Source organism: Syngnathoides biaculeatus, chromosome 15 (genome assembly GCF_019802595.1).
Source record: "Syngnathoides biaculeatus isolate LvHL_M chromosome 15, ASM1980259v1, whole genome shotgun sequence".
Lineage (NCBI taxonomy): Eukaryota > Metazoa > Chordata > Actinopteri > Syngnathiformes > Syngnathidae > Syngnathoides > Syngnathoides biaculeatus.
The window spans coordinates 7874027-7888607 of NC_084654.1; the positions used below are offsets into that span (position 1 = coordinate 7874027).

The 14581-nt window shown below is 41.8% G+C and overlaps 1 non-coding gene across 1 annotated transcript; it reads right to left on the reverse strand.

Annotated features, from left to right (window-relative positions):
• Positions 1–211: 211 nt before the first annotated feature.
• trnaa-ggc (transfer RNA alanine (anticodon GGC)) lies at positions 212–284 on the reverse strand. The gene has a single exon. It is a non-coding gene; the product is annotated as a tRNA-Ala (tRNA).
• Positions 285–14581: the final 14297 nt, after the last annotated feature.

Sequence of the window (14581 nt, forward strand, 5' to 3'; positions counted from 1 at the left end):
ATTCTGTAAGCATTTTTTCATGAATTCAGGACCAAAATCATTTAGAGGCTTATAGGCCAGTGTGTGTTTCTTTTGGCTTCTCCCTTTTGGGGTTGCCACAGTGTGTCATCTCAGATGAACGCATGTATATGTTTGGAATAATTTTTTTTTTTTTTTTTTTTTTTTTTTTACACTGGATGCCCTTCCTAACGCAACCATTCTCAGGGAGTGGAGGCCCCAGTGGGATATGAACCCACAACCCCTGGTTTGCCAAACCAGTGCTCTAACCACTGAGCTACGGGGTCTCATTTATAGGACAGTAGCAGAACTTTAAAATCTATTCTAAAAATGACTGGAAGGCAGGACTTTAGGATTGGAATTATATACTCTGACCGCTTTGTTTTGGTCAGAATGCGAGCTGCAGCATTCTGAATGAGCTGCAGCTGTTTAATACTCTTTTTGGGGAGTCCAATCAGAAGACCATTACAGTAGTCAAATCTACTTGAGATAAAAGCATGGATGAGCTTTTCCTGGTCTGCTTGACACATACAAGACTTCACTCTCTATATGTTTTTCAGATGGTAGAAGGCAGTTTTTGTGATTGATTTGATATGATTGTTGAAAGTCAGGTCGGAATCAATCAAAACACCAAGGTTTCGGGCTTGGTCTATGGTTTTTAAAGATAGAGAGTCCAGGTGTTTACTAACAACCACTCTCTTTTCTTTATTGCCAATACAATTGTCTCTGTTTTGTTGTGATTTAGTTGATGGAAATTTTGGCTTATCCAGTTATTTATCTGATTTAGACAGTGGCACAATACCTCAATTGAAGTGTAGTTATCCAGAGACACTGCTAAATATAACTGTGTGTCATCTGCATAGCTATGGTAGTCAAAATTAAACTTTTGAAGAATTTGACCCCAGGGTAGCATATACAGGCTAAACAGGACAGGTCCAAGAACTGACCCTTGAGGACCCCATAGGTCATTGCCATTCGCTGAGAGCAAGCACCTCCAATGGACCTAAACCATTTAGGGACCATTCCATTTCGTCCTACCCGTGTTTCCAACCTGTTTAGCAGTATATTGTGATCTATTGTATCAAAAGCCGTGCTGAGATCCAACAAGACTGAAATTGACACCTTTCATGAGTCAGTATTCAACCTTATATCATTTAGCACTATGATAAGAGCAGATTCTGTACTGTGATGAGTTCGGAAACTGATTGAAATTTGTCAAAAACTCCATTTAAATTGAAGAAATTGCCGAGTTCATTAAAAATAACTTTCTCAAGAATCTTGGCTATGAAGAGGAGATTTGAGATGGGTCTTTAGCTTGCTAACATGGAATCGTCCAGTGCTCTGTTTTTTAGAGGCTTAACAACAGCTGCTTTGAGAGCTTTGGGAAATTCGCCAGACCGAAGTGAGCAATTAATTATTTGCTGTAAATCAGGTAGCACTGGTTTCAGAATAGTTTTGAAAAAGTCAGATGGTATTGAGTCGAGACAGCTTTTTGATGGTTACAACTGCTGAACAGTTTTCGCTACAGTTTTTTGGTCAACTGTGTCAAATTCTGACATGGTAATAGAGTTTTTCTCTGGGTGGCTTCATATGTGAGATCATTCTATCTTTTTGTTCTGGGGGGGGGGTTGTAAACTTGTCAACCACAGCAAATAGAGCATGGGTTTTGTTCTGGTTCTGACTGATGATTTCAGAAAAGTGTTGCTGTCTACCTCTAACTAACTCTTGGTTGAAATTACAAAGAGTTTGTCTGTAGAGGTCATACTCAATTTGGAGTTTATTTTTTCTCCTCTTGCATTCTGCTTTCCTACACTCCAATTTAGAACTCTTGACCATCATTGTGCTCCTTCACAGTTCTAGTTCTAGGTCGCCTCAGGATGGTCTTACTTACAATTGCTTTACTGCAGCAATTGGCTGACAACCATTGCAGGGTGTACACCGCCTCCTGCCCGCAGTTAGCTGCTCTAGCACGCCCGCAACCCGAGTGAGAATAAGTCAAAGATAAAATGGATGGGAGGATGCTTTACTACAGGGGGAAATGTCGGTGAAATACAGAAATTCCCTCATGACAAGGACACAGAGTCAATCACTCCATTGACAAACTGAGTTTTCTCCCTCAATAAGCTGGGTGTGTATTCTAGCCAACTTCACCCACTGCTTGTTTGGGTGTGTCACTGCCTGGAGTTTTGTCATTAGTGAATGAAAACAATACTACATGCAAAAAAATTTCTGTATTCCCTGGATCTTAAGTAGGTTTTAATGATTCGCTTAACTGCAATCGGTCATTGCAAATCCATTCTGTCAAAACACGGTAAAATATGACCGCCTTTCCCTTATTTTCTTCATGTATTGGATTCAAAACATTGTTTTGTGAAATTACTATTTCAACTAGATCATGCATATGTGCGTAAACTTGCTGCTCATGCTGCACTAGAACTCTTTCAAATCTGTAGTTATTGCTACAGCTTTGCATTTATCGTTTTCAAATCCTGAAATGAAATCTTGTTTTACCTGTGAGGGCAGAAGAAAGATGTAGTGCATACTTTAGACATTTGATTTACTCAACTTACCAAGGTACCTCAAAATCCTAAAGCTACTGACCTCAACTAGATGGAAAAAAGTCATCTTTTTATTCCACGGTCAGTCAGAACTCTTCTTTATGTCTCTTCTTTAGGTAGAGTCATGGAACAATTAATTATAGTGTTTTAAAATAGGTAACTTGGTGTAATGAAATTTGAACAGCCTTAGCGTGAGAGTTGCCAGCATTAATTTATGTATTTTATTCATCATACTTTTCCCGATGCATCTTAGTCTATTATTTAAATATGATGCCAAACCTGATATTAATGTCGCAAGTCATATTTCACTTATGCTGTCAAAAATTAATTCAGGTAAAACTACTTGAGCATTGAACTCGTGGAAGACAGAAAATGTATTGTGCCATCTCTGAATTGACGGACATGATGTAGATGTAGTCTATACATGTATATAGGTTTGTATCAATAAAGCTGTTTTGTAAGAGTAACCATTTTAGGGGTTTATTTAAAGGACTCTTTCCCAACAATTATTTATGTAATATTTTTTTTTTTAATTTTGAAAAAATAACTGTGGCTGCCCTGTATTGTTTTCTCGTGGCATTAAATGAGCCCAAAGCAGTAAATATAACACCCTTCTTCTAAATGAAAAATGGATTTTCACTTGGCTTTTCCACCTTCCGTACATACAGATGACACAGCATCAGGAGCAACTGGGGGTTCAATAGTTCAATAAGCACACTTTGACATACTGACAACGAGTCAATGCCGTAATCATAACCGTCAGGTTGGGAGATGACCACTCTAGCCTCACAACGCCCCCACACTTTTTTTTTTCTTATTGGTTAATGCCATATAAAATGGTTTATCAATTCCTCTGGCCCTACAAAATACTTTGGCACATAATCAAAAAAAAAAACAAACCAAAAAACTCATATCACCACTCAAGACCTGCATTTACATTTTCATGAGCAGAGACTCTTCCACAGGGATGGAGCACTGACATCCGTTGACCTGTCCTTGAGCCAACAACAGCCAGTGGAAGAGTGGAAGTGGAGCAGGCTTGCTGGATTTCCTCTGTGTGTGCATAACTGTCATGCATAGTTATTTAGATTAATATCATTTGTTGAAAAGGTGGGTGCTGGCAGACCTGGCATTTCTTATTCTGCATACGTCTGCCAATGCTGAATTATTCAAAGACATTAACATGCTAGAAAATTGCTAATACTATTTTATTGAGGCAACAGTGGTTCAGTGATTGCCAGAATCACATTTTAGTTAGATTTTCCATGAATAATGAAAGTAACCTGGGATACCTCTATGTCCCTCGCTGTTCTGAGGTAAATATATTGTATGATGCATGAACATCTATTTATAATGCATGTGGACATAAAAGTTGCCCAGAAAAAAAAGTTGTTTAGTCGATACAACATTTGTACCAGCTCAATTGATTGTATTCTGTATCTAGCTGACAGAATGAGTCCATCGGAGAAGGGTGATAGACAGAGATAAAAATTTTCGCCAAATGGTACAGTACAAGGTGGCATAATGGATAACTGGGTAGCACATCTGCCTCACATTTGTCAGGACCGAGTTCAAAATCCAGAATCTCCTGTATGAAGTTTTCATGTTCTCCCCGTGCTTGCGTGGGTTTTCTCCAGGTGCCGCCACATCCCAAAATCATGCATGCTAGGATTACTGAAGACTCTAAGGTTTCTGTAGATGTGAATGTGAGTGTGAATGGTTGTTTGTTATGTGCCCTGCAATTGGTGGTGACCAATTTAGGGTGTACCTCGCCTCTCAACCAGTCAGCTGGGATAGGCTCCAGCATATCTTTCGCCAGAGGTGGGTGGTAATACACCAGATTTACTCTGTTATATTTACTGAGATAACATTTTAACAAACTGTGCTTGTAAGAGTACTTTAAATGCACCACAATTTTTACTTTTAGCCGAGTATATATGTGAAGAAGGTTTGATACGTTTATTCCGTTACATTGATCAGCGTGCTCTTCGCTACTTTTAGTTAAAGTATTTTATTTCAAGTATTTTATTTGATTTTAATTTTATCTTGCTTGTGCACTTGTACTCTAGACTCCATCTTCGACTTCTGCATAGGGTGCCATCCATCCATCAATCCATCCATCCATCCATCCATCCATCTTCTACTGCTTTTCTGGGTCAGGTCACAGTAGCAGTAGGTTTAGCAGGGTTGTCAGTACTTCCCTTTCCCTAGATACTTTATCCAGCTCTTCCAGTAGGATCCCAAGGCGTCCCAAGGCCGACCAAGAAATGTAGTCTCTCCAGAGAGTTGTGTGTCAACCTCAGGGTCTTTTTCTGGTGGGACATGCCCAGGATACCTCACCAGGGGGCCCCCTGCAAAATGCAGAGGGGTTGTCAGGAAGTGCATCCAGCGTAAAACTGTGCCAAACAAATATGTGTTAATCTAAGATGAGACGCTCTGGCGACCGCTATTGGGACAAGCCGAAAGAAAAAGTAGAAAACGATACAGTGAAGAAACTAAGTACAGTATTTGATCACCCTGCTATGTTGGAAGTTCTCCCACTTGGTAATCATGGAGGTGTCTGAAATTTTCATCGGAGGTGCATGTCTACTGTGAGAGAGATGATCTAAAAAGAAAAATCCAGAAATCACAATATATGATTTTTTAAATTATTTATTTGTGTGATACAGCTGCAAATAAATATTTGAACACCTGTGTATCAGCTAGAATTCGGACCCTCAAAGACCTGTTAGTCTGCCTTTAAAAGTCCACCCCCACTCCATGTATTATCCTAAATCAGATGCACCTGTGTGAAGTCGCTAGCTGCATAAAGACACGTTTCCACCTCATACAATCAGTAAGACTCAAACTTGTAACAAGGCCAAGACCAAACAACTGTCCAAAGACACCAGAGACAAAATTGTACAACTCCACACGGCTGGAAAGGGCGATAGAGAAATTGCCATGCAGCTTGGTGAAAAAGATCCACTGTTGGAGCAATCATTAGAAAATGGAAGAAGCTAAACATGACCGTCAATTTCAATCGGAGTGGAGCCCCATGCAAGATATCACCTCGTGGGGTCTCAATGATCCTTAGAAAGGTGAGGAATTAGCCTGGACTACACGACAGGACTTGTTCAATGACCTGAAAAGAGCTGGGACCACCGTTTCTAAGGTGACTGTTGGTAATATACTAAGAGGTCATGGTTTGAAATCATGCATGGGACAGAAGGTTCCCCTACTTAAACCAGCACATGTCAAGGTCCATCTTGAGTTTGGCAATGACCATTTGGATGATACGGAGGAGTCATGGGAGAACGTTTTGTGCTCAGATGAGACCAAAATGGAACTTTTTGGACATAATTCCTTTAACCCTGTTTGGAGGAAGATGAATGATGAGTTCCATCCCAAGAACACCATCTCTACTGTGAAGCATGGTGGTGGTAGCCTCATGCTTTGGGGGTGTTTTTCTGCACATGGGACAGGACAACTACTCTGTATTAAGGAGAGGATGACCGCGGCCATGTATTGTGAGATTTTTGGGAGCAACCTCTTTCCCTCAGTCAGTGCATTGAAGATGGGTCACGGCTGGGTCTTTCAGCATGACGATGACCCAAAGCACACAGCCAGGAAAACCAAGGAGTGGCTCTGTAAGAAGTATATCAAGGTTTTGGCATGGCCTAGTCAGTCTCCAGACCTAAACCCAATGGAAAATCCTTGGAGGGAGCTGAAACTCTGTGTTTCTCAGCGACAGCCCAGAAACATCTCTCATCTGGAGATGATCTGTGTGGAGGAGTGGGCCAAAATTCCTTCTGCAGTGTGTGCAAACCTGGTGAACAACTACAGGAAACCTTTGACTTCTGTAATTGCAATCAAAGGCTACTGTACCAAATATTAACATTGGTTTTCTCAGGTGTTCAAATACCTTTTTGCAGCTGTATCACACAAATAAATCGTGAAAAAAATCATACATTTTGATTTCTGGATTTTCTCTTTAGATTATCCCCTCCATGATTTCCATGTGGAAGAACTTGCAATATAGCGCGGGTGCTCAAATACTTGTTTTCTTCACCGTAGGAGATGATACATAAACATCCTCTTTAGTTTAGCTGTTTCTTCAGTGGTGTTGAGATCATCGTTGTTGTACCCAGGCTTTCACTGCTCCAGTACAATCTTTTCCATCATTTCTTCTTTGATACAGATAGCTTACGAGACAGACCCACTTTCAAAAGAAATTTTGGGATGATTTGTACAGTTCTTTGGGTTACTCACCATCTGAAGTGTTATATGAGCAGAAATATCGAAAGTGTAATGATAGACGTCATACTTCTCTAGTATTGAAGCGTTTGTCATATTTTGGTATCTGCAGGGTCTATTGAAAGAAAAGCACTTCTTACCTTCTCTGCCAATGATGGAATGAGATGATATACACACTGCTACCATGGCCAGTTGTAGACCTCTGGTCATTCCACCAAATGTAGTTATAAAATGTTCAGCACGATAGTCTTTGTGATTTGGGTTCACATTTTAAGATCCCATCAGGTTGTGTCTTTGGCTGCCCGCACCTGGCAACCTCTCGATCTCTCTGGAGTATCTCGCAGTATTTTTACTCCAATTGTGCAGATTTTTCCCCTTTGTTTTGTCTTTATCAATCCACAGATGCATGCAGCTCTTAAACATGTTTGACAAAGAGATGAGACTAAATTTCATTGACATACCTGGGTTGATTATAGTCTGGAAGCTCTATCTCACATATTAGTCTGGAAGCTCTGTTTCACATATATATATATTTTTTTTTTTAATGACATTCAACCACTAATGTTATTCAACTATGAATTTTTATGTTTGTAGCCTGATAAACAAATTTCATATGGGTTAACAACAACCAAACGTATATAATGTCACTATTTCTCATGATGAAACAAAAAAACACTATTGCATTGTCCCAACATTTGAGGCTAGTGACTTCTGCATGCTTTATGTTCTTCTACTACAGTCAACAGGTTTAGTTTCATCAAGTAAATTAATGGGAAAAAAAACAATTTTAAATATAAGGCGGTTTGTATACCAGCCTTCATTCATATAAATCTGATGGGGAAAACACCACCTCAGGATATACCCCAATGCCATTTTAGCACCATAAAATACACCTTCCCATTACCATGAAAATTATCTCTCCAAAAAAGATTCAATAAAAAAGTGAACATTATAGGGAAGGACGTACTATTGTAGAAAAGCTTTTATATTGCTTTGGTCTTGGGAAATACATACAAGTACATACTTCATACGGACAACAGATAAAGCCCCAAACATATTTGTGCAGTGCAAAGAGTGTAGTGGAGGTACTGTGTAGGTCAGAATATTTGACAAATTTACAGGTATTTAAAGTGGGACTGCCATCCCTATAAACGTTGTAAAATAGATATTGTAATGAAAAATACATATGAGTGGAGAACGCGTCATCCATGCAAAAAGTTGCGCAATTGAGTGTCCCTCGACATCCAAGTGGTCGCCATATTAGTCGCGTCCTCTGTCCTTGATGTCATCGTCACTTCCGCCGTTGAAAACGTGCATTGCCTGTTACTATGGAAGCCGAACAACAGAGATACCGAGATATCCGTCACCCCTTCTGACACCGAAGCTCTTTTCGAAAAGGACAACACCACACAACCGAGTGAAGTTACCGGGGGAATATTACAATATTGTTACAAGCCCTCAGGGCAATATTACACTATTGTTTCGAGCCATATACAGATTATATCCGATCACAGCCAAAGCGCATCCCGTCCGATCCACTTCCGCGGCGAACATGAGCAATCGCGGCTCATCGCAGCCGGCCGGTGTGGCTTATGACAGAGCCGAGCGGTGCTGCTTTAAGGGGGTGTTCACAGTCGAGCTGGGGCGCTTTATGCCCACACGCGACTGAGTAACGCAATCTCGGCTGGGTTCTTCAGAGCCGCCCCTGTTGCAAAGCCCGACGTGCAGGCGTCGCAGAAGCTGTGACTGCCGAACGCGGCGCCTCAGCCGGTGTGGCTGAGTTTCGGCGCCCGTGGTGGCACATAAGGAGGAGGTGAGCCGAGCTGTGCTGCTTTTAGAGGTATGTTCAAAGTCGCCGCAGTACGCGATGAACACTATCGAGACGAGGCTCAGTGAGACATTGTTGGCGACGCGCACATTTCATACGCGGATCTTTTGTTACGTTATGAGAGAGACCGATTACGTGGTCCACCCCAAACTATTATTTTTTCAGTAGCTGTATGCGCACATCAACACATTTCATATGTGGATCTTTTGCTACATTATGAGAGAGACCGATTACGTGGTCCACCCCAAACTATTATTTTTTTTTTAGTAGCTGTATACACACCTACCTGTTATTTGGAACCCACCAAGCTCTCGTCCTCTGCACACGTGCAATCCATTTTTCACAACGAACCGGGTCTCTTTCAAACTTATGAAGGGTAATTCCATTCTCCCGAGTGTTCAAGCAATGTCCAGCAATGCAATGAGCCGGCATTTTGGCTAAGACGAAGGAAAAACGAACTACCTTCCCAGAGGTAAAAATAATGGAAACACACGATTCCACGAGGGGGCGCCGCTGTCTTTTACGTTACTTCCTGCTTCTTCTGGAAAACAAATCCCTGAGAGGATTTTCATGGCGGGAGTTACAAAAAGCTGTATACGTCAAAATCATGTTTTGTGGTGAAAAAATATGGGACCATATTGGCTGTGGGTTTTTCATTAATAGTATACCAAAAATCATCCGTTTGACGACACTTGACCTTTAATCATAATAGTCATTGGATAGTGGTAACAGGAAGCACTCATATCTAGAGTAATAAAATGGGGAAGAAGTACCAGGCTTCCATGTGTCTGTTCTTGTAAAGAAAGATAAATGATGATTATAAAGTATGAAGGGTCGTGAGGAACATTATTCAGAATTACACACCCAAACTCAAATTATCTTACAAAAACTAGTCAAATACTCTCATACACACAAGAGAAGCTCTTGTGCTGACACACACTACTCAACACTCTCATAAACACGAGTCAAACATGTTCACGCAAGCATGTCACTCGCATTCAGACTTTCATGTCACTGAGACTCATGCACGTCATTCATATTTCCACATAAAGTAGGACATTTTGAAAACAATATGTTAATCTTTGATTCCTCGTTGGGAATCCCTTTGCTTTAATCACTGCCTTGATACACTATGTCAATCAGCCTACGAAATGCCTGAGAGTTGACAGCTTGCTACATATTTCCTTAGTGCATGCTGTCAGTTCTTTTTTTTTTGTGTGTCTGGTTCCCTTTCTTTTCCTTTTAATAACACCCCATAGATTCTCAATGGGGTTTAGATCTAGGAAGTTGGCCAGCCAGTCAAGCACTGCAATGGCATGGGCATCAAGCCAGGTATTGGTGCTTCTGACTGTGTGGTCAGGAGCCAGGTCCTGGTGGAAAAGAGATCTGCATCTCCATACAGATCCTCAGCAGAAGGAAACATAAAGTCCTCTAAAACATTCTTTTAGACTGTTCCGGTGACCTTGTATTTGAGAGAGCAGTCTACAAACACCTGGACTGTACATTGCACACCAAATCATGACTGACTGTGGATATGTCACACTGGACCTCAAACATCTTGGGATGTGTTCTTCACCCGAGGTCCTCCAAACCCTAAAACCTTGATTACCAAATTAAATACTCACTTTACTTTCATCAGAAAAGAGGACCTTGGACCACTGGTCAACAGTCCAGTCCTTCTCCTTGGCCCAGTTGAGAAACTTCCCACATTGGCTCAGTCTCAGAAGCAGCCTAATCCGAGGAACTCGATAGTTCTAGCATCCGATTGTGGTGGTTTCTGAAACTGTTATTCCAACTTCATTATTCTCTTTCTGGATTGGTCCTAGATCAGATCACCTTCATCTCTTTTACTTGGTTGGACACAGCACTCTGTCAATACCCAGCCTCCTTAGCTATGAGATTTTGTAGTGTCTCCATCCTATGGAGGGTATCAATAATGGTTTTCTGACCTTTTGTCACGTCTTGTCTTCCCCAAATTGAACCCACCTGAGACAATGGCAATTTAATGACACATGGAGAAACCTGTGTAAGTCAGTTTATTAGTTGATTAGTGTGTGAAAATAATATAAACATTTATAGCCTACACAATTTAGATAATTTTTTCACAGTATTGTAGAGTAATTCCCAAAACATCTAACTAATAAACTAACTTTGGCTGTCCCACTAATGATCGTATTTCTAATCCTATCCAACCTGATCACTCCGAGAGAGAACCTCAACATCTTCATTTCCCCCACCTCCACCTCTGCTTCCGGTTGTCTCTTCAGTTGCACTGTCTCTAATCCGTACATCATGGCTGGCTTCAAAAATGTTTAATAAACTTTGTTCTTCATCATAGCAGAGACTCCTATGTCACATAACACACCTGATACATTTTGCCAGCTGTTCCAACCTGCTTGGACCCATTTCTTCAATTCCTGACAAAACTCACCATTGCTTTGGATTGTTGACCAAGTACCAAGTATCAAGTATTTGAAGTTACCCACCCTCGCTGTCTCTTCTCCCTATATCCTCACTCTTCCTGCCCATTCATCTCATTCATGCACATATATTCTGTTTTACTTCTAATCTATTTACTAATCTTCATTCCTCTCCTTTCCAGTTCATGCCTCCACCTTTCTAATTGTTCCTCCACCTTATCCCTGCTTTCATCGCAGATGGCAATGTCGTCTGCAAACATCATGGCCCAAGGCGATTGAAGTCGAACCTCATCATTCCCTCAAACCATGACCACTGCAAACACAAAGGGCTCAGGACTGATCCCTGATGCAGTCACACTTCCACCTTAAATTCTTGAGGTTCTATGCCAGACCTCACTACTGTTCTGTACTCTGATACACTTCCTGAACTATTTTGACATATCGTCCACCCCAGATCTCCACATGCAGTACCACAGTTTCTCTCTTGGAATTCTGTCATAGGCTTCCTCTCAATCCACAAAGACACGATGTAGCTCCTTCTGGCCTTCGCTGTACTCCTCCATTGTCATCCTCAAGGCAAATAATGTATGTGTGGTAATCTTTCTAGCCATGAAACAATACTGTTGCTCACAAACGCTCTTCTTCTATCTTCAAATGGGTTCAGACGCTTACCTTAACTTATCTTAGGTAGTATGTGAGTTGTGTATCTTGTGTGTTGACTTTGTTTATTTGATTGTCTTTATTTGACTATCTGCAGCCCTAAGGGAGGGACAAGCAAGTGCAATCTGTAGGCTGGCCCAAAGCCCTGCAAAGGGTTGCATCAGGAAGGGCATCCGGCGTAAAACTGTGCCAAACACAATCAGCGTTCATCAAATGAATCCCATATTGGATCAGTTGTAGCCTGCATTAAAAACGTCCACCCCTGGCACTGTTAACCTGCAGGACGTCGATGGAGATTCAGCAACTGTGGGTCGAAGACAAAGAAGAGGAGGAAAGGAGCTTAGTTGGCAAAAGAAGAAGAGGAAGGCACAGAGCCTACAACTGAATGTAGGGACTTTGAATGTTGGGATTATGACAGTAAAAAGGTCAGGAGTTAGTTGACATGATGATTAGGTGGAAAGGTAGTAAGGCTAGAAGTTTAGGAGCAGAGTTTACATTATTTTAACATGGAGTAGATGGGAAGCAAAATGGAGTAGGGGTCATTTTAAAGGAAGATCTGGCTAAGAACGTCTTGGAAGTGAAAAGAGTATCAGAAAGAGTGATGAGGCTGAAATTTGAAATTGAGGTTGTTGTGTATAATGTGTTTAGCGGAAATTTGAAATTGAGGTTGTTGTGTATAATGTGTTTAGCGTCTGAGCCCCACAGGTAGGATGTGACCGAGAGTTCAAAGGGAAATTCTGGAAAAAACTAGATGAAGTAGTTTTGAGCATCCGAGATAGAGAGAGAGTTGTGATTGGTGCAGATTGTAATCGACATGGTGAAGGAAACAGCGGCGATGAAGAAGTGATGGGTAAGCACGCCATCCAGGAAAGGAACTTTGAGGGACAGATGGTGGTGGACTTTTCAGGATGGTGGTGTGTAGGACGACACTGTTGGCGGGTAGGAAAATTAAGAAAACAAACGTAGACCAGAGAACTGGGTAGTGGAAGCTGAGAAAGGAAAAATGCTGTGCAGCCTTCCGGAAAGATGTGAGACAGGGTCTCAATGGACAGGAGGAGATCCCATAAGATTGGCCTACCACAGCTAAGGTGATCAGGGCGACAGGCAGGAGAGTACATGGTGTGTCTTCTGGTAGGAAAGGGGAGAAGGAGACCTGTTGTTGGAACCCCAAAATACAGGACGTTATACAAGAAAAGAGAAGTGGGACAGTGAGAGGACTGCGGAGAGGCAAAAGGAATACATTGAGATGCGACGTAGGGCAAAGATAGAGGTGACGTAGGCTAAACAAGAAGCATATTATGACATGTACACCAGGTTGGACACAGAAGAAGGAGAAAAGGATCTCAACAGGTTGGCCAGACAGAGGGATAGGATATGAAGCAGGTAAGGGTGCTTAAGGAGGGAGATGGAAATGTGTTGACTGCTGCCAATGGTATGCTGAAGAGATGGAAACAATACTTTCAGAAGTTGATGAATTAAGAAAGTGAGAGAAAAGGAAGAGTGCAAGAGGCAAATGTGAAGGACCAGGAAGTGGCAAAAATAGAGCAAAGGGGAAGTTTAAAAGGCACTACAAAGGATGAAAAATGGAAAGGCAGTTGGTCCTGATGACATACCAGTGAGAGTACGGAAGCAATTTGGAGAGGTGGCTGTGGAGTTTTTGACAACTTATTCAACAGAATACTAGCGGGTGAGAAGATCCCTGAAGAATGAAGGAAGCATGTGCGAGTTCCCATTTTGAAGAACAAAGGGGACTTGCAGAGCTGTGGGAACTATAGAGGAAAAAAGTTGATGAGCTACACAACAAAGTTAAAGGAAAGAGTACTGGTGGGTAGCCTCAGGTCAGAAATCAGCATCTGTGAGCAACAGGATGGTTTCATGCCTGGAAAGAGTACCACAGATACATTATTTGCCTTGAGGATGCTAATTGAAAAGTACAGAGAAGGTCAGAAAGAGCTACATTGTGTCTTTGTGGGTCTAGAGAAAGCCTATGACAGAATACCAAGAGAGGAACTGTGGTACTACATGCGGAAGTCTGGTGTGGTGGAGAAATATGTTACAATAGTCCAGGACATGACTGAGGGCAGCAGAACAGTGGTGAGGTGTGCCATAGGCGTAACAGAAGAATTTAAGGTGAAGGTGGGATTGCATCAGGGATCAGCTCTGAACCTCTTCCTGTTCGCTGTGGTAATGGATAGGCTGACAGATGAGGTAAGACTGGAATCCCCTTGGACTATGATGTTCGCAGATGATATTGTGATATGCAGTGAGAGCAGGGAGCAGGTGGATGAACTATTAAAAAATGCAGGCATGCACTGGAAAGGAGAGGAATGAAGATTAGCCGAGGTAAAATAGAATATAAGGGAGTGAATGACAGGGGTGGCGGGGGAAGAGTGAGGGTAGAGGGAGAAGAGATAGCGAGTGTGGATGACTTCAAATACTTGGGGTTAACTCTGTATTGTACTGGGGTCAACAATCCAGAGCAATGGTGAGTGTTGTAAGGAAGTGAAGAAACGGGTCCAAGCAGGTTCGAACAGCTGGCGGAAAATGTCTGGTGTGTTATGTGACAGAAGAGTCTCTGCTAGGATGAAGGGCAAAGTTTACAAAACAGCGGTGAGGCCGGCCATGATGTACCGATTCGAGACCGTTGCACTGAAGAAACAACAGGAAGCAGAACTGGAGTTGGCAGAAATGAAGATGTTAAATTTCTCGCTTGGAGTGAGCAGATTGGATAGGATTAGAAATTAGCTCATTAGAGGGACAGCCAAAGTTGGATGTTTTGGAGACAAGGTTCGAGAGGGCAGACTTTGATGGTTCAGACATGTCCAGAGGCGACAGAGTGAGTACTGTATATTGGTAGAAGGGTGCTGAAGATGGAGCTGCCA